Genomic DNA, 24,439 nt, shown 5'->3' with positions numbered 1-24,439 from the left:
CTGACAAAACAGTGAAAATAAGTAAACTCGGCCATAAGGACTCAGGGTTTCTAAGAACGTCCCTTCCTAGTTTCTATATTTGGAAATGACTTCTAGGAAAATAGAAACTGCCAGCTCCATATCCAGTTCCACGTGTTTAACTTCGCTCCCTTTTAAAGCAAAAGAAAAGCGTCGGGCTGCAGGACGCGCACACGTGAGCGATTTTACAATCTGCCACCAATTGATGATCATTAATAGACTGGAGAAATGTCCGCAAGGAATTTAGCGCACAATTGGCGTGTGTTGCTGAAAATGTCATCTCCCCCTGCACGGCCCCTGCTTACCTAGTAGCGTGACCATGAAGCAATGCACGAGCAGAGAGATCTTAACATGCACAGAGTCAGTCTGCTGCTCTAGACGCTTGCTCATCTCAACAGCGGGAGCACGTATAGCGTGCACTTAAAGAAACAACATCTGATGCAAAGCAGCCAGATGTTTCTTTCAATCCCACAGCGCTTCTTTATTCATGCGAGGTGAGTTTCCAGCGATATTATGCGTTTGCGCGTCTTTTCAATGGCAGGTGTGATCGGAATCGGGGCAGCGGGCAGAATACTTATTAATTCCGCTGATGATGTCATAATAGACATTCTGCTAATCGTTACAAGGAAAATTTGCGGTTGGATTTAACGCGGACATATAGAGATCGCCAACGGGATGCGTCTTTTCCAGCAACAGCGTGACATTTTAGGTGCATATTGCTGCTTTTCGCGGATGTTGCTTCCCGACAGAGGCAGACAGATTGTGTCTGAGAGAGTACCTGAACTCTCTAGGGAGTCGAACACACTGTCTGGGACTCAATTGACGCCCATTTGTCTGCTAACAAAAAGCCCTTAATAGGGTTTTTAAAGAGCTCTTCCGCAAACCATATGCTTGGAAACTTCATGTGATCCGTTTTGTTGGCAATGCATATTTCTAACATTTTTCACTTGAAACCATGGCTTGAAGAAGGTCACTTGCTGTTATTTTATAATCAAATGTCATTGAAACAAGCATAAAAATATCAAAATAATGAACATGGTATGTTTATTTGTATAACACTTATATCGTTTCACCGCAGCTTCTCATAAAATGCATGTTTCTGTGTTACAGTCAGGAAGTATTCTGTCATCAGTCAGAGATGTGTATGTCAAACTAATGCTTATATGGCAGTAATTACAGCTATAGGATCATACAAGTTATGTGGTTGGTACACTTGAAAACAACCCAACACTGAGTAAAATATGGACAAACCCAGCAATTGGGTTGTTTTAACCCAGTGGTTAAGTTAAAAGTTTAACACTATCCTCAGGGTAGTTTTATTTAACTCAACTATTGTTTAAAAATTACTATAGTTGACCCCGGACCACAAAACCAGTCATAAGGGGCAATTTTTAAAATTGAGGTTTATACATCATCTGAAAGCTGAATAATAAGCATTCCATTGATGTATGGTTTGTTAAGATAGGATAATATTTAGCTGAGATACAACTATTTAAAAATCTGGAATATGAGGGTGCAAAAGCGCCTTTAAAGTTCTTAGCAATGCATATCACTAATCAAAAATGAGGTTTTGATATATTTACAGTGTGAAAATTTGCTAAATATCTTCATGAACATGAACTTAATATCCTAATGATTTTTGGCATAAGAGAAAATCGATAATTTTTTTGATACGCTATTGCTACAGATATACCCGTGCTTCTTACAACTTGTCACATATGTCTGTCTTAAAATTAACCTAAAATAGGTTGTAAATTAAAAATCAGACACATAATTACTATGCATCAGCAATAATCAAAAAAAGGTGAACATTTACTAAGAAGCAATTTTAAAAGTTTATTATTTAATTATTATGTATTCAACATCTTAATAAATGTTCATTTATTGAACATATTAATAAATGATCATTTCCAACCTATTTTGGGTTCATTTTAAGCAAGAAATGTAGTGTTTTTTTAAGCAATAGCTGAGTTAAATAAAACTACCCAGAAGGCTGGGTTAAACATTTAACCAAACCGCTGGGTCAAAACAACCCACAATGCAAAAAAAGATTATCTTACTTAGTATTTTTGTCTTGTTTCTAGTCAAAATATCTAAAAAAATAAATAAATAAATTTAAATTAAGATGCGTTTACAAGATAAGCAAAATTACATATGGTATTTAGTCTTGTTTCCAGGGGGGTAAAGAAAGTGCAGTTTGCTTAAAATAAGTAAAATTATCTGCCAGTGTGGTAAGTAAAATACGATACTTTTATTTGTTTCCAGGGGGGCAAAACTAAATTAAGTGCATTTATCTTAAAAGAAGATTAAATATATTATGTCATTTTGCTTATCTAGCAATCTTAATTTAAGAATTTTCAGATATTTTGATTAGTAACAAGGTAAAAAAAAAAACGAAGTACGATGAGCCTTTTTTTTTTTGCAGTGCAGTTGCTGGATTTGTCCATATTTCACCCAGTGCTGGTTTGTTTCTAATGTGTAAAAACACATTTTTTGGTTAGTATTAGTCATATCTAGGATTGACAAATTACAGAGGAAATGAATGCTTTAGTCATAACTGTGGTAAATTTATTTAGTCATCTGTCAGTGTTTGGATATATATGCGTTGTGATTTCAGTGACGGGACTTTGGGGGCAAGATGAGTATTGATCTCAATCCAACTGGCCCGCAAAGTCCCGCTTCTGGGACTCACTCTCACAGCATGACAGGAGTATAAATACAGTAGTTTCTCAATCAACTATATCAGTCACGTGTACTTAATTTAATAAGATTACATCATGTTGACATGTTTGTGCCTGGAGATTTTGAGGCAAATGGTTTTATTGCATAAAAGTTGTGCATAAACTTGTTTAATCATACATAGGGAGTTTTCACAGTGATTGCATAAAAGAACAATTTTTGGTTCTCCAAAGAATCTTTCAGTGAGCATTTCTTAAAGGGAATCCTGGGTATTAAGACTTGTATGGCTTAGTATGACATAAATGATGTCTCTTACTGAAATATGTAGTAGAAAATCAATGTAAGACTTATATTATTTAAGAAATCCACATTGTTTTATACATGTTTTGGGCTATGGGGGCACCATTATGATGTAAAATGGTGGCGCTCTGTGAGCTACTGCTGCTACTGAAAGAGCTTATAGGTGACGATGGATATAAGCATAGGCTTAAACCAAATGTCGTACCATCGATTTTCCCCAGGAAGAGTCTAAATGCCCCAGATATCGAGTGAAATCCGCGCTGAGAAACTCCTTCAGTGGCAGCGGCGTCAAGACAAGCGTCAGCATTTTTACATCCTGCCAGGATGGCATCTAGTGTTTGTAAGCTCTTTCAGTAGCTGTGCTCTACAAAAAACCACAAAGGCGTCAGGGCTAAAGTGGAGAGAACAAAGATGCAGATCTTTAGTAAGTTTTATTCATCCACAGGCATCTTTCCATTCTTTTCTACTCTTCTTATCACCAGGAAAAGCAGTGAAGGCTGCATCACTGTTGCCTTTCAAATGAAAATTACAACCAAAAGCCGCACAACATGGAATCGTACACTGTAAAACGTTTTTACCAGTTTCAACTTAAAAATGTAAGTTCAGCAGCTACCTTAAAATTTTAAGTTAAGTCAACTTCAAACTACTATTCATTTCAACTCACAACAATAAAATTAGTTAAAATGACTTATACTTTTAAGTTGATTTAACTTATAGTTGAAATTACTTTTTCTTTAAAGTTGACTTAACTTAAAATTTTAAGTTAAATCAACTTCAAACTACTATTCATTTCAACTCACAACAATAAAATTAGTTAAAATGACTTGTACTTTTAAGTTGATTTAACTTAAAATTTTAAGTTAAATAAACTTCAAACTACTATTCATTTCAACTCACGCCAATAAAATGATTTAAAATGACCTGTACTTTTAAGTTGATTTAACTTATGAGTTGACATGACTTGTACTTTAAAGTTGATTTGACTTAAAATTTGAATGCAGCTGCTAAACTTAAGTTTTTAAGTTGAAACTGGTGAAAACTTTTTACAGTGTATCAGTATTTTATTTTCTGAGTTGTGTCGCAGTAAAAATAGCAACAGTTAGCGCCAGTAGCTCAAGGAAGTGCAGCTGCTTCACGTCATTGAAATAATGGCATCCATCCATAGTCCAAAATATGTATGAAACAATGTGGATTTTTTTAATAACGTAAGTCATTCATTGGTTTTCTACTGTGTATTTCATTAAGAGACGTATTTAAATTATATTAAGCCATGCAAGTCTTAATACCTGGGGTTCACTTTAAAAGAACCATTAATTTCAGCAAAGCAAAGAATATTTTAATAATCTGAAGAAGCTTTTTCCAGTGCAACGAAAAGGTTCCATGGATGTTAAAATCAACTAAAGCAAAAGATCTGAAATTGCGCTGAAGTCTAAATATAATGCCGCAGGGAGAATGAGGGGCTTTTGGGGGCACTTGTGTTTCAGTTTCACCATCATAATGCCCCTAAAAATCCTTATTGCTCTTGCACTGATCACCATTTATATTTTAGATTTTACATGCATAAATTATGAATGCGTAGTCTGCACTTATTGCAGATGAAGTTGTGTATTCCAAGGACTAACCGCCACAGTCTGCCTACCCTTATGTATGTTACATTAAATTAATGTTGCTAATACCACCACTTTGATTCATTTGGGAATATCTCACATTATGTTTAGTGCACAATTACGTTGTGCACCGAAGGCAGTTCACTAAACGCCTTAAGCATCTGCTGCATCTACTCAAGCATTCTGTCATCCAGCTGATGGTGGCAACAATCCGCTTTCATTCTCAGTCTCCATTTTATGTCATGCACAGTTTGATCTTCTTGCTGAAACATATAGAATGGGCACGTCCCCCGAGGGCTGCTCAAACAGACAGAACAGACAAGCACCAAAGGAATTTTTACAGTCTGAGTAAATTCGCAGCTATATCGAAATCATTTGTCTGTCGTTACGAAGAATGCTGGTCGTGAATGGTTGTATAGGAGTTTGACACTCAACAGGGGCCATTCACATCAGTCATGATTTAATTATGAGACGCTGCCCAAAGCTATTGCTGACAAGAATGAATGTAGATTGGAGTATTACACAAACAATACAGGCAGTTTTATGACAAGGGGCAACAACCAAATCAGAGGAATGATCATTAAAAACAGAAGAAAAAAGCAATGGAGACTTTCATCAGAGTGATCTTTGGTGCACTTTAAAACATATCATGCCATGTTATTATAAGAACAAGGGGTCTATTGCTAGTTGAGGGAACAGGATGTGATTCCAAGAATGTGAAGAGCCTAATGCCACATGTTAGTAGGGGATAGTTTTGTTACGACTTGCCAAAGTGCAATACTTGAGATTATTGAGTAGTAAACGTTCACATACTCAGTGTCTATTTTTAGTCATCTTTAATAGAATCGAACAGCCTATGGTTCATAATCACTATAGTAACATATCATTTTGCAGGCATTTTGGCTTGCATTCTGGCTTGTATGTCTTTAAAATCTCTGGGCACTGGGCACAGGTCCTGCTGGAATTAGCTGTGGTGCTTTCTCTGTTCTGTGGCTCTGTTACGGCTCAACTCATGGTAATAGGAGAAAGGGAGCGTTTCAGATGGAAAAGTAATTATTGACACCCCACACAGCCCTCAGTTCATCCTTCCTCGCTGAACTCACTTCACATGACAGAGTTGTGGTGCCTGTACTGTAATAGATTTCAGTGGCACTCATAGTGTTTATTGATATAAATTGGAAAGCAAACAGTGTGAGCAACAAGTGCTTTAAATATGAGATCTTAAAAACGGCAAACATATCGACTCTCTAAAGCGTAGTCACTTGCTTATTGTTCCTTTTGACGTCATTAGGGCCTCTGAATCAGTTTTAAAGAATGCACTGGAGAGCCATTTGTGCTGAGTTGGCAGTTCACATTAACAGTTTTACATGAAATGGTTTGGGTTGTCAGAAACCCCATGTAGAATCTTGCCCTGACAAAAAGGGTTCTCACAATCCTTAAAGGAATAGGAATGAACATTTCATTTCATGAAAATACTCTTATTCAGGATGTTCACTGAAATAGATTTAGAGATATTTAGGATTACATTAATTGCGCACCATTAAATCTTCTGCAGTGAATGGGTGCCGTCAGCTTAAGATACTGAACAGCTAATAAAAGCATCTCAATAATCCACAAGTAATTCAAGTCAGTTATTAATCCATTTGATTAAAGGGTTAGATCACCAAAAAAGAAAAACGCTGTCATTAATTACTCACCTTCATGTCGTTCCAAACTAGTAAGATCTTCGTTCATCTTCGGAACACAAATAAAGATATTTTTGATTAAATTCGAGAGCCCTGCATAGACAGAAAATTAACGACCATTGCCAAAATTGTCCATGCAACATCAGTGGTTTAACCTTAATGTTATGAAGCTATGAGAATACTTTTTGTGCACAAAGAAAACAATAATAACAACTTTTTTCTTTTGTGTACGTGTGTCAAAGGCTGACATGGAAGAAATTAAAAAGTTGCAATTATTTGTTTTCTTTGCGCACAAAAAGTATTCTTGTAGCTTCGTAATATTAAAGTTGAACCACTGATGTCGCATGGACTTTTTTAACAATGTCCTTACTACCTTTCTGGACCTTGAACGTGGTAGTTGTGTTGCTGTCTATGCAGGTCCAGAAAGCTCTTAGATTTCATCAAAAATATCTCAATTTTTTTCCGAAGATGAACGAAGGTCGTACGAGTTTAGAATGACATGACAGTGAGCAGTTAATGACAGAATTTTCATTTTCAGGTGAACTATTTCTTTAAAACTGTTCCATTCATCTCATCCTCTATCCATAATATGGCTTTCCCCAGTGAAAAGCTTGTTTCGTCTGACTCAGGACAGAAATATGCACAGATCAAGCACCGTTTACAAGCCAAAACAGTTCAAAACAAATATGTCAGTGGCTTTTGATATGAGATGACAACAGAAGATGGACTTTTTCACTGGAGGAAGCATTATTATTGGTTTATAGACTGATATTTTACCTAAAAGTGACAGTTAAAAGTGAATTTAAAAACATATCCTTTCACAATAGAGTGTTTTCAATGTCTCGCCATATTAAATGTAAACAATGCCACTGAACTGAACGAAACTCGCATATTTTGCTGATTATTGCTGTTGAAAATGGTTAATTACTGTCATGTTTTGGGTTGTACTATTCGGTCGGACCAGGAAAAACATTTGTAGTACTATAGACTGCCAAGAGTTGTAATAAATAAAGTAGCAGAGTGCAAAAAACTGTCTGAGGAACAAAAGGCGTTTATGGTTGGCCATACTGAACCAGGATTTCCATTGCATGAAAATCTTGACAACATTCATGTTTGTTTTTATCGTTTCCAGTCAGGTAGGTGAAATATTAGGCTAATATCTTCATTAATACTGCTCGTATGTATCTTTACCAAAAATTAACTCAAAATATTGCCCCCTTTCCTGCTTACTAAGTCCTTCTCTATATGATTTAGCAGCTTCCACACATTTTTTCCGTGGTTTAGACAGCATAAATTAGCAGAACAGCGTATTCAGTTGTACATTAACCATGCGATCAATTGATTTCGCGCATCCGGGAAACTGACCAAATCATGATGTAAGTGCAAACCCTCAGTACATTAATTGATGGACTGAATAGAATCGTGTGGATTACTCGTGGATTATTCTGTTTTTATGAGCTGTTTGGACTGTCATTCTGACGGCACCCATTCACTAGTGAGCAAGTGATGTAATGCTAAATTTCTCCTAATCTGTTCTCATGTTTGATCTTGCTTTATTCATTTTACACAAACAGAAGTTAGCAGTAAAGTCGATATTTCTGTGTGGAGCTGTCATCACTGTCAGTGTACATTATTTGATCTTATAAGAAAAGCCCATTATGCGTAATTATAAACTAAGCTGTTATATTAGCTTAATTTTAAAACATCAAAAACTGATTAAAAGATCTTATCGTTTGCTCAGACAAGCGAACCTCTAGAGTAGTGATTGGTTGAGGCATAATATAAGTGAGAACTCACAGCTTGTGCCTCCTGAGTGTTATGATTTTTTTATTATGCTCATCGTGCATGTCTCAATACTAGACAGACAGATCAAACAAAAAAAGTTACTTTGGAAACAGGCAACTAAAGCGTTTCTCTCTTCTGTAATCTACATCTTTCACCCTGTCCTCAGGGTAAAGCCGCAGGCTTATACAGAACAAAAAAAAAAAAGATTTATGTTTTGTAAACATCACCTGCCTAATTTCAGTGCTTACAGGGTATGTAAAGTGTTAGTACACCCAAAAATTCTGTCATTGATTACTCACCTTCATGTCGTTACAAGCTTGTAAGACCTTTGTTTATCTTTAGAAGACAAATTAAGATATATATATATATAAATCCAAGAGCTTTCAGACCCTGAATTGTTAAATAAAGTCATTATTCTTATTTTCCTTGTGCACAAAAAGAATTCTTTAAGGTTTATAAAATTACTGTTGAACCACTGATGCCAATAGTACTGATGTACTATTTTAACGCTGTCTTTACTACCTTTTTGGGCCTGCACTGCAAAAAAATGCTTTTCTTACTTAGATTTTTTTGTCTTGTTTCTAGCCAAAATATATGAAAATTCTTAAATCAAGATGGATTTTCTAGACAAGTAAAAATAATTTTCTTGTTTTCAGAAAAAAACTAGCCAAAATTAAGTGATTTTTTTTGCTTAGAACAAGCAAAATAATCTGCCAGTGGGGTAAGAAAAAAATCTTATTTCAAACAGAAAACAAGTTTATTTTTCTTACCCCATTGTTAGATTATTTAGCTTGTTTCAAGCAAAAGCACACTTAATTTTGACTTGCCAATTTTGAATTTTTACTCGTCTAGAAAATCCTTCTTGATTTAAGAATTTTTAGATATTTTGGCTGGAAACAAAACAAAAAACAAAACCAAAAAAAAAAAGTAAGAAAATATTTTTTTGCAGTGTGGGACCATTTCAGGCACATTGCTGTCTAAGCAGGGTCAGAAAGCTCTCTAAATATATATATATATATATATATATATATATAAGGTCTTACAGGTTTGGAACAACATGAGGGTGAGTAATTAATGACAGAATTTTTATTTTTGGGTGAACTATCCTTTTAATTAAATGGATAAATAATTGATAATTTTACATGTGATAGACTGTGTAGAAAGAGTATAATTTTCAAATTTACATAAGAATGGTATAATTTTTCATTAGCTTGTCAATTTAAATCAGTACAGTTATGTTTGTTTATTAGTCAACGGAATATCAGGCATTGTGAGGTTTAGACAAATTGCACTGAATCTTTTGGGAAATAAACTTGTCTTGAAACGATGAGCTGAGAATGCAATTATTACAGTTTAAAAACTAATGTAAACAACCAAATCATCAATATGGCTCACAATAGGCCTGTAAAACCTGTTTTTCCACAGTTCATACAGTGAATCGCATAGGCCTTAAATCACCAGCCATAATTAGAGAAGTAATTCATGCATGCTGTTTTCTTCATAAAGCGACCTTTCATAAACAAGAACAAACACTTAATTTGCAGGGTAGGAAATACCACGGTGTTAAATATGACTGTTACAGTGCTTGTAAATGTCGATAGGTATATCTTAAACGTCAAGACGTAACCATGCAGTAATTCTTCTGCTGGTGCGCAACAGGTTTGTAGAAACACCATTCCGTGCAATGATTCTCACAGGTGTCAGCAGGGTAAGATATATAGGAAAATCACACGTGACTGTTTTGCTCTTGCGCAATGCAAGAGGAATATGTTTACAGTTTCTTTCCCTGCAGTTATATTTAGAAATCAACTGAAAGTTTGAACAGAAAACAGGGTGCATGTCATTAGAGAGCATCAAATGCCACCTTGCTGCTTCTGCCATGAGAGTATAACTATATTTGAGACACAATCCACAGCTCACGTTTTCAACTTTTTGCAATTTTGCTTATTATTTTAAATATTGCTAACCTGGTATCTCTTATTTTAAACAATGGTTGGTTCTTACTGTTGTTTATATCCTGTTATATTGCACAGAATTCTTACTTTATTGTCTTCAACTTACAGATACTGTGTATGCAGCATCATGTGTTGTTTACTGATTCCATTGTGGAATTGATCTATTTGCAGTGCTCATGATTCATTTATTCTCTGAGCGAATGTGTCCAGTGTCTGGTAATGGGGGGTTACCAAGATAAATGTAGTATTCAGCTAGTCATATGATCTCAATCATGCCCCCATGAGGCAGTCTGCTCAGTGTAAAATAAAATAGCTTTTTTTGGCTGCTGATGTGACTGTAGTCTTCATGAGTGGATATCATTTTAAACATATTTTTCAAAAGTAGACAAGCAGACAGACAGATATTGATCCGGTGTGGGAAACTGTGGTGCATTAGCTGCAACACAGTCAGAACTGTTCATTAGACTAAGAGAAAAGTTCACATTTTAAAGGAACACTCCACTTTTTTTGGAAATAGGCTCATTCTCCAACTCAACCCCCCCCCCCCCCCCCATTGAAATCCATTCAGCCGTTCTCCTGTTCTGGCGATATCACTTTTAGCATAGCTTAGCATAGATCATTGAATCCTATTAGACCAATAGCATCACGTTCAAAAATGACCAACGAGTTTCGATATTTGTTGTATTTAAAACTTGACTCTTCTGTAGTTATATCGTGTACTAAGACCGGTGGAAATGCAAAGCTTCAATTTTCTAGGCTGATAAGATTAGGAACTACACTTCCATTCCAGCGTAATAGTCAAGGAAGTTTGCTGCCGTAATAAGGCTGAAGCAGGAGCAGTACTATCACGCAGCACATGTGCAAATGCTAAACTAGCTGGGAACTCATTTCTGATAATACTCCGCCTGCTTCGGCCATATTACGGCAGCAAACTTCCTTGACTATTACGCTGGAATGGAAGTGTAGTTCCTAATCTTATCAGCCTAGAAACTCGCAGCTTTGCATTTCCATCGGTCTTAGTACATGATATAACTACAGAAGAGTCAAGTTTTAAATACAACAAATATGGAAACTCGTTGGTCATTTTTGAACGCGATGCTATTGGTCTAATAGGATTCAATGATCTATGCTAAGCTATGCTAAAAGTGATATCGCCAGAACAGGAGAACGGCTGAATGGATTTCAAAACGGTAAAAATCAACTTATTAACTAGGGGGGAGTTGGAGAATGAGCCTATTTCCAAAAAAAGTGGAGTGTTCCTTTAAACAAGACACAAAAATACAGGCTGATATTCCTTTCCTGAGTCGTTAAAACGTTTTAAACCGAAGAAAATAGACACTTTGTACACTGCATTTCTTTAGTTTTGATCATTTCTGGCTATTTCCAATTTTTAGAGATAATGTTAGCCATTTTCACACTTTAAACTACACTTTAAAAATAAAGCTGTTTCACGGTGCCATAGAAGTTGAAACATTTCAGGATTTCTCTCCATATAATGGACTTCTATGGTGCCCCCAAGTTTGAACTTCCAAAACGCAGTTTAAATGCAGCTTTAAAGGGCTCTACGTGATCCCAGCCAAGGAAGTAGGGTCTTATCTAGCAAAACGATTGGTTATTTTCTAAAAACATTTACAATTCATATACTTTTTAATCTCCACACAGAGTACACACAGAGCTAGACAAGATGAGCATTTGAGGTTAAAAAGTATATAAATTGCTGACAAATCAGGAACACGGAAAACATCCACACACGTTGCAGTAACATAAATCAAAGACCAACAGAGAACTGAACTCAGAGACAGACTTATAAATGGTGACTTATCATTACAGACAGGTGAAGAGGATGATGCTAACAAGGACTAAACCAAATCACGCAGATCAACAGGGGGAGACATTGGGAAAAACCAAGTACACAAACTGACAAAACTATAACAACCCTTCTTTCCTTTTCCTTTAGTGTCTGTCCAATTTGGCAACACTTTTTGACTTCCTAGTGATAGCAATAAGGGGCCGATTACACTTTTGCTTTTAAAAACGCCAATATAGTATCTGACTGCAGAGCTCCAGCACTGATGAATGGAAAAGAATGTGGGATCTCTTTTTAAAAAGCGTAAAACTAAGAATGGCTCCATGGTAAAACATGTAAAAGGTTTACAGATGATAACAGTCTGTTTATTTATGCACAAGCTGCACTTTTGTCATCTGCTGCTTTGAAGAGTTTACCCAAAAATAAAAATTCTGTCACCATTTACTCACCCTCATGTCATTCCAAACCTGAGTTTGTTTGTTTTTTTGCTGAACACACACACAAAAAAAAGAGATTTTGAAGAATGCTGGTTGACTAAGAGGGTGAGTAAATGAGGACCAAACATTCATTTTTTGGTGAAATGCTTGAACTCTTTAAATTCTGATTAGCTTTCAATGTTTTTATCGTTCTTCAGCTGGGGAAAAAAAATGTTTTATAAGAGTTTCCAACCATATTGCTCCTCTGTGTTGTTAAAGGGATAGTTGACCCAAAAATGAAAATTCGGTTATTAATTGCTCATCCTTATGTCTTTCCAAAAACTTAAATCCTTCATTCATCTTTTGAACACAAATTAAGATATTTTTGATTAAATCAGAGAGCTTTCTGACCCTGCATAGACAGCAAAGCAACTGACACGTTCAAGGCCAGCAAAGGTAGTAAAGACATTGTTAAAATAGTCCATGTGACATCAGTGTTTTCTTAACTACAATTTCATGAAGCTACGAGAATACTTTTTGTGCACAAAGAAAACAAAAATAACAACTTTATTCATCAATTTCTTCTCTTCCGTGTCTTCGAGGTGCATTTACAAAGGCAGGAGTTGGCGTTCTGACTGTATATTCTGGTTTAAATAAGTATGGCTGGGAAAAAATTTGCAAGTCAACCTCTCAGTCGAAATCTTCAGACAAGTTTCCGAAGACTATTTTATGTACAGCGTACATCTTCCTCTGCTTGTAAACAAGGCGCAGAATTGTTCATACTATTGGATAGATTTTTAGTGTGAGTGACCGTTCCAAGATGACGAATGCGTTAACATCTCTGGAGCGGTCGAATGTGGCATCTACCTATGTATCCATGGATTCAAACTCAAATTCATAACTTAAGTGATTCAGAACAACCGCAAAAAAATTGATTTGAAAGGGTTTTTCTGGAATCAGACTTCTAAAAACCACATCAGTGAATACTGAATACTGAAATCTGTGTACACATCTTTATTGCTTAAATGTTGTCAAGAAATATTTGACGTTTTACTGGTTTACTAATGTACACACCTCACCCACTGGTCATCCAAGATGTTCATGTCTCTCTTTCGTCCGTTGTAAGGAAATTATGTTTTTTTTTTAAAGAAAACTTGTCAGGATTTCTCTAATGGACTTCTATGGTGCCTTCAAATCTGAACTTCTAAAATGCAGCTTCAAATGGCTCTAGCAAAACGATTGGTTATTTTCTTAAAAAAATGACAATTTATACACTTTTTAACCTCAAATGCTCATCTTGTCTAGCTCTGTGTGCACTCTGTGTAGAGATTAAAAGTACACCAATTGTAAATGTTTTTAGAAAATAACCGATCGTTTCACTAGATAAGGCCCTTATTCCTCGGGTGGGATCATGTAGAGTCCTTTGAAGCTGCATTTAACCTGCATTTTGGAAGTTCAAACTCGGGGCACCATAGAAGTCCATTATATGGAGATAAATCCTGAAATGTTTTCCTCAAAAATCATAATTTTTTTATGACTGAAGAAAGAAAGGCATGAACATCTTGGATGACAAGGGGACCAACAGCTTTGCCACTGTTAACGACATTACTGCATAGTGATACATCTTCTCTATGTTTTTATTGTCTTGTTTGTTGACCGCTGTTGTTTGCAACCCCAAAAGTAGATAGTTTGCCACCACAGCAGATATATCAAGACGATTAGCTGTACAAAACTTTAAAGACCTGGGTTTAGAAAATAATTATCTCTCCCCAAACATGCTATCAAAGTTGTCTTGCCATCTGGTGCACATTTAAAAGAGATTACAGACCTGACAATGCTGGTTTTGTTGTTTTGATTTGCCAGTGGGCTCAGTAATGGATAATGCTCTTTGGCTTTCTACACTGCCTTTGTGGTTATCACAAGCGCATCACACACTGGCTACATGCTCCTGTGATACAGTACATTGGCTTCTGACTGCTGCTGAAAACATCTTATGTCTCAACATTCCATAAAATAAAGGTTCTAAAAGCGAGGGGGGTTTCCGCAGCAATTGCATGGAGGAATCTTTTTTTTTTTTTGGATTCCAGAAGAAATCTTTTAGTGAACAGTTCTTAAATAAACATTTTTCTTTCTTATTGTGAATAGCTTAATTTTTTTTTTTACTATGAAGAACATTTTGTCCAATGGAAAGATTCCGTGGATGTTTAAGGGACAGTTAAAAAAAAAAAAAAAATCTGTCATTAATTACTCACCATCATGACTTTCCAAACCTGTAAGACCTTTGTTCATCTGAACACAAATTAGGATACTTTTGATAAGATCTAAGAGCTTTCAGAGCCCGCATAGACATCAACGCAACTACCATGTTCAAAGTCTAGAAAGGTAGTAAGGACATCAATAAAATAGTCCATGTGGCATCAGTGGTTCAACTGTAATCTATAACCCTATAAGGTATTTTAAGAGAGATTATGTTGTGAATAAAATAGTTTATCTAAATATAAAGCTTATTTCTTATTTATATGACTTACAAAAGGAGATCCTTGGCAGAATGATTTGTCATTAAGTTACTTTTGTCTGTCATCTCATTTTGTGTGCCAAATCATTTATAATGTATTTGAAATACATTATAAATTAATATAATTTTCAAAGGCTGAAGTGAATAGCTTTATTTCTTTGTTAGAATATATGCAACTCAATATTTTAACTAATTGCAAAAGCTGAGTGATCAATCGAAGTCTACTGGTTAATGAATGAAATAATCAATTAATCGGTTATCAAAATAATTGTTTGTTGCAGCCCTAGTGCTCTGCTTTGTTTGTCATGAACGCATGTCTAAAACTGAAAAGAAAGAGAAGAAATTATAAATAAAGTTGTCTTTGTTTTCTTTGTACACAAAAAGTACTCTTGTAGCTTCATACCAACTTCATGAACCGCTGATATCACATGGACTATTTTAACTTATCCTTACTACATTTTTGTGCCTTGAACATGTCAGTTTCTGTCAATGCAGGGCCAAAAAGCTCTCAGATTTAATCAAAAATAATTAAATTTGTGTTCTGAAGATGAGCGAAGGTCTTACAGGTTTGGAACAACATGAGGGTGAGTAATTAATGACAGAATTTTTTGTTTTCGGGTGAACTATCCCTTTGAAGGTTGTTCATCCCTTTGAGTGTACAGTAAATTTTATTCATAATGGATCCTTGATGCAATATCGATATTAAAGGAGTAGTTTGCTTTCAAAACAAAAATTTACAGATAATGTACTCATCCCCTTGTCATCCAAGATGTTCATGTCTTTCTTTGTTCAGTCATAAGGAGCTTTTTTTTTTTTTTTTTTGAGGAAAACATTTCAGGATTTCTGTCCATATAATGACTTCTATGGTGCCCCCAAATTTTAACTTTCAAAATGCAGTTTAAATGCAGCTTCAAATGGCTCTAAACGATCACAGCCGAGGAAAGAAGGCTCTTATCTAGCAAAACGATCTTTATTAAAAAAAAAGACAATTTATATACTTTTTAGCTTCAAATGCTTGTCTTGTCTAGCTCTGTGTGTACTCTGTGTGAGATTAAAAAGTATATAAATTGTAAATGTTTTTAGAAAATAACCGATCGTTTTGCTATAAGACCCTTTTTCCTGGGCTGGGATCATTTAGAGCCGTTTGAAGCTGCATTTAAGCTGCATTTTGGAAGTTCAAACTCGGGGGCACCATAGAAGTCCATTATATGGAGAGAAATCCTGAAATGTTTTCCTCAAAAAACATAATTTCCTTACGACTGGAAAAAGGAAAGACATGAACATCTTGGATGACAAGGGGGTGAGTACATTATCTGTAAATTTTTGTTCTGAAAGTGAACTACTCCTGTAAAGGAATATTTCAAGTTCAATACAATCTACATTACCATTTTTCTACAAAAAAAAATACAAATCTGGGTTACCCTGACACACTTATAATGGAACATGAAAAATAAAAATGTAGATTGAACTTAATAGAATAGTTTACCTAAAAACAAACATTCTGTCATAATTTTACCCTCATTTAGTTTCAAATGTTCCATAAAGGAAGACAATTTGAGAATTGTTGATTTTTGGAAGTCATATGGCACTAAAACAGTTTGGTTCCCAACATACTTCCAAATACAAAATATGTTCTAGAGAAGACAGAAAGTCATATGGATATGGCTGAGACTTTTCATTTTTGGATGGACTATTTCTTTAACTCGAACTATTCTTTAAAAGACATTTCATAATGTTGTGGTGAAAATGGCATCTGGCCCGAGCACCTCACCTCCCAATATTACATAAAGAAAGCACAAGTCAACTACAGTGCAAGTTATCTATTGAGATGTGTTGTTGTTCCCTTGATCTATTAAAGAGATCAGAGGGGGTGAGGAAAATGCTGACTGGCTCTATTGTCGATGAATGCCTTGCAAGGCTTAAATTTTATGATCCATGCATCCTCTTCCTGCAGGGGTATTACCGCGTGGCAAACCATTAGTCTGCATTCTGTGTATCTGTAATGCTCCTGTTGTGTGGGAGAGGAGCGTAGCCATGCTGTCATGAGTCATGGGGTCAGGGAGAAGCAAGAGAGAGACACGCACACATTAGACGAAGCTCCCTAGCAGTTCAGCTCTTAACTGAAACCACATGCCACCCCCTCACAGCCAAACCAAATGAATGAATGTCTATTTTGAATAAAAGCTGAGCCCAGCTTCATGCATTAAGGTGGCTGGCAGTCATCTGACATTCATTTGCTAGCATGTTTGTCTCATCGCTGCCATTTTTCTTGTCGAGGAGCTGTTCTGTGTCTTTGGGTTTTGGGGGAAACTCGCTGCGATGATTCCCAAGCGGTAGTCCTTGAAGATTTACTTCCTGTGTGCTCTTGCGGCTGCTGCGTCTTGGGCCTTTTTCAAGGGGAAATGAGAAAGGAAGCCAGTGCACATGGCTTTTATTTCTGAGTCACATCCTCAATGTTTCTGCCCACTGAATGGATTTATAGGTTCAAAGTGAAGGACAAGATGCACATAAATTACATGACAGTGTGTGCAACATCTGTAAAGACAGAGGGCACTTATGGATCAGTGGAAGCGCTTCCCTATCTTTCATTTACATGTTTATATGACAAGGCCAGGGAAGACTTTCTCGGCTGAAACAGATGAGACAGGTTACGACTTGAGTCACTGCTCCCAGAGAAACAGCCAGTTGTTTGAGAAAAAAGATTCGCTGTAAGCTACAAGTCCAGACATTTCGTTCATCAGTCAAATCAAACGAAAGTATCAATCACAAGTCCATGTCTATCTATCTATCTATCTATGCCTGACTAGTTATCTAACTAGCTGTCTGTCCATCTCATTCAAAAGAACGATTATTGCACTGCAAAAAATGCTTTTCTTACTTAGATTTTTTGTCTTGTTTCCAGCCAAAATATCTAAAAATTCTTAAATCAAGATGGATTTTCTAGACAAGTAAAAATTATTTTCTTGTTTTCAGTAAAAACAAGTCAAAATGAAGTGAGTTTTTGCTTAGAACAAGCAAAATAATCTGCCAATGGGGTAAGAAAAAAAATTCCAATTCCCAATTTCAAACAGAAAACAAGATAATTTTTCTTACCCCATTGGCAGATTATTTTGCTTGTTTCAAGCAAAAACGCACTTAATTTTGACTTGTTTTTACTGAAAACAAGAAAATAATTTTTACTTGTCTAGAAAATCCTTCTTGATTTAAGAATTTTTAGATATTTTGGCTGGAAACAAGTCAAAAAATTCTAAGTAAGAAAAGCATTTTTTGCAGTGTGAAAACTACTGTAATCAGTATTTACATTTCATATTATTGATGAAACACAATCAAATCATAAAAATAACTGGCTGGCTTAATATAAAAAGCAAAACAAAGGGTTGATAAGTGTAAACATCTAAAAACATCCCTAGTTAAAAAAGGAAATACGTGACTCTGGACCACAAAACCAGTTATAAGGGTCATTTTTTAAAACTGAGATTTATACATCATCTGAAAGTTGAATAAATAAGCCTTCCATCAATGTATGTTGGTTAGGATAGGAAAATATTTGGCCGAGATACAACTATTTGAAAATCTGAAATCTGAGGCAAAAAAATCTAAATATTGAGAAAAACGCCTTTAAAGTTGTCCAAATTAAGTTCTTAGCAATAGTTTTGACATATTTACGGTAATCTTTTCTTAATATCCAAATGATTTTTGGCATGAAAGAAATCATTTTCAGATCATTTTGACCCATAAAATGTATTGTTGGCTATTGCTAGAAATATATCCGTGCTACACTGTAAAAAAAATAAAAAGTTGTTTCAACTTAAAAAAGTAAGTGTTTGTACCGATTTAAAATTTTAAGTTTACTCAACTCAAATATCTACGTTTTCACGTACTACAACTCAACATTTCATGTTGACTAAACTTAACATTTTAAGACAGCACAAACACTTTTTTTTAGGTCGAAACAACTTTGTTTTTATGTACTTACGACTGGTTTTGTGGTCAAGGGTCACATATACTAAAGTGTATTTAAAATATATTCATTCTCAGTATACTACAAATACATTTTTGTGTACTTAATAAAAATACCCTGCAATTGTACTTTTGTATACTAAACTGACATCCCTTAAATCTGCAAAATTGAAACAAGAACAACTAATTTTGTGCTTAATGAACATAAATTGTGTGGAAGTAGTGCTGAGGTCTAACTCAAGATATACTGAAGTATATTTGATTGAGCTAAAGTGCAACTATTGCAAGTTTATACTTTAGGTACACTTTAAATATCTTGCATTTAAAGACTGATATTATTCAAAGATCATACTATCCTTATTAATAGTGATATTAAAACACATTCTAGGCTTAATAGTGAGAACTGTGCCTTGTGCACAAGTAGTACTCCGAATAAAGTTTATCTTTATTTATCAGTTTTATATATGTCAGTAAATATGTTAATAGATTTGAACTATACTTAATATTGCATAAATGTATTTTAAATATATCACTTTTTTACTATGGTTTTGAAAATAGATACATAGGACCGTAGAAACAGTGTCTAAAAATGGTTGATGATGAAATATTACCTTCAGATAATCTAATGTCGTTATCCTGCAATTTTCATGATCTAAACATGGAATATTGTTGGCCAGTTTTCATAAAATGGTTACTTACTGTAGCCTTTTGAGTTGTTTCAATTGATAGATTCAATTTACAGTTATCTTGGATGTGTAAACTGCATTTTGGAATGGTAGTACATGCATGTTAAGTTAATAAATTATTTTAGGTTTATGTGTATTGTATCTAAGCAATTGTTAAAAGTGTAGGTGTTGACATCAACAAACCAGACAGGAAAATGCATTAAATACATTGTTGGGGAATAGCAAAAGTCTCATTAATAATAATAATAAAAAAAAACAATAATGATTCGCTAATCCTGTTGTGATAAATTCAATCTTTTTATTTGTCAAATCATTTCTGAATGCTACTTTAAGCTTTATAGTGTTTTTGGTCAAGAACTTGTTTCCAACGATCATTTGTGGGAAAGGGAAGACAGTTAATTTAATAAAATCTCATTTAGTAAATGAACTGGCATCTCTAGATTGGCAGTAGCATGTTGGATCAGTAGCGCCAAAACAAATGTTCATTCATGTAGCCCATCCAAACAGTTTTGCAGTTTGAACAAAATAGACGGAAAAAATACAATCATACTTGAATTGACAAATAGTCACAGAAAACCGGACATGTTAACTAATGTCGTGAGACCATCTACGCCATCTAACCTCATAGCAATGTTACTTCAATTCAAAGGTTGTGGGACCAAAAAAAGAGGCTAGATATTCTTTCCTTGTGCCAGTTGCCAGGTAGGAGACAGTGAAAGGAGCTCCATATGCTAGCTGTGATCTCCAGAGACTTCAATTAGATCCATCTCTCAGGGTGTGAAAGCCACAGCAATAGGCTATCATGTTACACCAATTAAGCCATGGTCAGCCTTATCGTGTGATCATAATGCTTTCTGCACAGCCAAAAGAGTTTAAAGCCCTTTTCTGGAAAGACATGAGGAATGCTTCTTTTTTGTTGGATGAGTAGTTAATGCCAAGCTCCAAATAAACCTGCTGATACAACTTGCAGAGCTGTTCGAGTGCAGATCATTAAACCTTGAGAGTAATTATATGGCTTATGAAGGTGATCATCTAGGCAGGATTGCACATGGGAACTGAATTATACAGTACTTTCTGAAGAGAAGCAATTACACCCCTGGTGAAACTGTAGTAATGTTACAACGTTTATTAACCGTCTTTAGTTGGCAACCACTCCTGTTATGTACAGTACAAAATGTTAATTATTTGATCAAAATAAGAGGGATCATACAAAATGCATGTTATTTTTTTATGACCTGAGAGTCTACATGAGAACATTTTTTTTTGTTTGTTTGTTTTTTTGTGTAGTGATAGTTGTTCATGAGTCTCTTGTTTGTCCTGAACAGTTAAACTGCCTGCAGGTCCCACAAATTCTTTGGTTTTCCAGTATTTTTGTGTATTTCAACCCTTTCCAACAATGACTGTATGATTTTGATCCATATTTTCACACTGGGGACAACTGAGAAACTCATACACAACTATTACACAAGGTTCAAACGCTCACTGATGCTTCAGAAGGAAACACGATGCATTAACAGCCAGGGGGTGAAAACTTTTGAAATAGAAGATCAGGGGAAATTGAACTAGTTTTGTCTTCTGGGACACACATAAGTATCTTCTGTAGCTTCCGAAAGCCAGTACTAAATGAAAAAATATGATATTTAGGCAAAATAAGAAAAATATACACATCTTCATTTTTATCCAAAAGTTTTCACCCCTGGCACTTAATGCCTAGTTTTTTTCTTCTGAAGCATCGGTGAGCGTTTGAACCTTCTGACTTCAGCTGTGTATTGCAAGGATGTTTCTAAATGTTCCATTTATTTACTGTTTGAAGACATTACGACTAACAAAACCTTTGTTTATTGTTATCACTAGATTCCTTTAAAACATTCGGAAGAAGCCACTGGAGACCTTCCTGTTCCCTTTTCCCAGCAGCTACTTGTTAAAGGTGTTTAAAGGTGCCGGTTGTGATATTTCTTCCTAGTTTTCCACTTAACAGTCGATTGAGTCCAGGTGTTTGGGACAATTGCACAATTGTACTCGGGACTTCATGATCTTGTTTACATGTTGCCTTTCCCTTGTGTTGTTCTGGGAACTTGTACAGAAGCCCTCAAAAACACATTAGGATATTGTAGAAAGTCTTTTAAAATGAATTTAATGCCAAACGTTAGTGCAACACTATGTCCGTGTGGTTATTCTGTGTGAACCTGAGGGAAAATGACTTCATTTACTGTTGAGTCAGTAAGATTGTTTTGGACTCTGAAGACTGAAGAAGTGAAGGTGTCATGCTGTCTAAGACTACGCATATTAAGATTGATTCCTTTTCATCGTTATTTTATGTCTACAAGTTACAGTTGTTTTGTTTTTCAGCCTTCAGCAACCAGATGCTCTTCATGGAGATAGATAAAGAAAACCCCATGCGCCAGGAGTTAATAAGTCAAACAAGTAGGAGCATTGTCTACAATCTTAAGATGCTCTCGGAGGAAGTAAACAAGCAGACATGCAGACGTGAAATTAAGAACCCTCTTCTTTCCCCCCCTTCCATGTGACTGCAGAGGCATATGACTTCCATAACTTTATCGCTCATTTACCGCTGATGGCAGAACACAATTGAGTGAGTGTTTGTGGAACTTGCCCTAGATATTCAGATCTCAGTCCTTGGCTTTGGCTGTTGAGCAGATCTTCTCCTGTTTCAGATAGCTTCACCCTGCCTGACAACAGACCGTGAGGAGCTTCACATGAGAGTCCCATGTAAGGAGTGAACTTTGGGATTCAAAGGCCAGTTATGGCCATTTAAATCCTTTAACAAGCACCACAGCAAACAAAAGACAGATTAGGATGATTTACCATATTAAATTACCTCATGAGCGAACTAAATTTTAGAGATAGTGGAATAGCTATGTCAACACAGTGTATTCTTTGTTCATTAATAGTTTTGTATAAAAGACTTAGTAAGGTCGTGAATAGAGCTAGTATTGGTTAGACCAAAACTCATAACTGCATATTCCCTATTAGCATTAAAGCTATGAATGACTTCAGGCTAGTTGTCTGGGCTTGAATGGGATGTCGTTTAAAAAACGATCCAATTATAAAATATATAATGCAAATATTGATTATATTATGATGTGTATTTTAAAATTTCGCTGATAACTCTCAAACAATAAAGTGAAAGCGATTAAAATCCTATTGTTGTCTGTGGTTCGTGTGTTCATAAAAACTGATGGTATGATGCCACCTAGTGGTAGACTTCGTGTAACCGGCAGACCGATGTCTAGTTTCATTCAGCTCATACATTCATATAAAAGACAACAAGCTCTATTAATGAACCTGATGTCATTTCTGTGTAATGTTGGGAATGAGAGCGAGGATAAGCATTAGACCTTGAGGAAGGACGCACTCCATTTATGAGGAGACTTTTAAGGACGCGAGGTGGGTGGGAGCTAGATTTCCTCTTTGGCCTAGAAAAGACAACACAATCTTTGCCAGCTCCAGAATTCCCGTCATTCCCTGGATATTAACACATTCATTTTAGGTAAAGGAAATTGGACACCAGACCAGCTATGGTCATATTCAAAGCTCCAGAAGGATTCATTCATCATGTTCTGTGTGTATGTTGAATTGGTGTAATACCTCTTGAATGCTACGTTCTTCCAGGCGTAAACTGTGTATTAAAACTCACTCCAATCATTCAATCATTCCTTTGAGACTTAAAGAGTTTGAAAGTATTCAGATTAATGATATGCAGGTGTATTAAAAAGTTATTTAAATGGTTTTCACATTGTCCACAACAGTATTTAAAAGACCACTGCACTTTTCTGTTGCTTTGTGATTTACTGGATTTGTATTATTTTATTTTATTTTACATTAACCCCCCTCCCCCCCTGGTAAATATGAGCAAAGGTGAAAATAAATCTGCATTGTTTATCCTTTAGATCTTTTATTCGCAAAATTCACAAGATTCTAACCTTTCATTGAAGTAAAACAATTCAAACTGGGGGGGGGGGGGGGTTATTATGAAATAATTGTTTTTTTCAAGTTCATGTTGGCCACAATTATTGGCACCCCTAGAAATTTTTCTAAGTAAAATATCTCTGAAGTATATTCCCATTAATATTTAAAAAAGTTTAGCACACCAGGGTGGATAGGAGTATAAAATTGTCCAGCCATGACTTTCCGTTCCGCAGGATTATAAATATGAGGAACACAAAGGCCAAATTCCCCTAATCATCCATCACAAGGAGTAAAACCAAAGAATGTAGTTCTGATGTGCAGAACAAGTTTGTTGAGCTTCACAAAATAGAAAGTGACTGTAAGAAAAGAACTAAAGCATTGATCCCCATTTCCACCATCAGGGTAATTAATAAGACTTCCCAATCAACTAAAGATGTTACAAATCTGCCTAGAAGAGGATGTGTGTCTATATCATCCTAATGCATGATAAGGAGGAGAGTTTAAGTGGCCAAAGACTCTCCAAGGATCACAGCTGGAGAATTGCAGAGAATTGTTGAGTCTTGGGGTCAGAAAGCCTAAAATAATATTATCAAACGGCCCCTACATCACTGCATGTTGTTCCAGAGAGTTTCAAGAAAAATCCTCCTGGCTCATCAAAAAACAAACTCCAGCATATTCACTTGTCAAAAATTGATTGAAACTTCAAACAGGACTGGCTTCTATGGTCAGATAAAACTAAAACTCTCTAAAACTCCAACTCTCCAGATGGTTTTGGTTCTACCATGGCCGTCCCAGTCCTCCGACCTGAACCCTATAGAAACTCAAGAGAAGAAGCACCAACATGAAGCTGGGAAGAGAGAGATTCTGGAGAATCTAGAGAGATTCTGTATGAAGTTAAGGTCTCTGATCTCTTGTCAGGTGTTCTCCAAACTTATTAGGCATTGTCGGAGAAAACTCAGTCAGAACTGTTATCTTGGGAAAAGGACGTTGCAATAATTGGGTGCAATATTGGCCAACGTGAACTAGAGAAAAACATTTATTTCATAATGAGATTCCCCCCCCCCCCTTTTGATTAAAGATCAAAAGGATAAATTAT

The 24,439-nt window shown here is 35.6% G+C and overlaps 1 long non-coding RNA gene across 1 annotated transcript; it reads left to right on the top strand.

Annotated features, from left to right (window-relative positions):
• Nucleotides 1-249: 249 nt before the first annotated feature.
• LOC141291888 (uncharacterized) lies at nucleotides 250-22,576 on the top strand. The gene is made up of 2 exons (XR_012340469.1): nucleotides 250-512; nucleotides 21,763-22,576. It is a non-coding gene; the product is annotated as an uncharacterized lncRNA (long non-coding RNA).
• Nucleotides 22,577-24,439: the final 1,863 nt, after the last annotated feature.

This window comes from Garra rufa, chromosome 1 (genome assembly GCF_049309525.1).
Source record: "Garra rufa chromosome 1, GarRuf1.0, whole genome shotgun sequence".
Taxonomy (NCBI): domain Eukaryota; kingdom Metazoa; phylum Chordata; class Actinopteri; order Cypriniformes; family Cyprinidae; genus Garra; species Garra rufa.
Note: the sequence above shows the minus strand (reverse complement) of the source record. Positions and strands in the feature narration are given on the sequence as shown.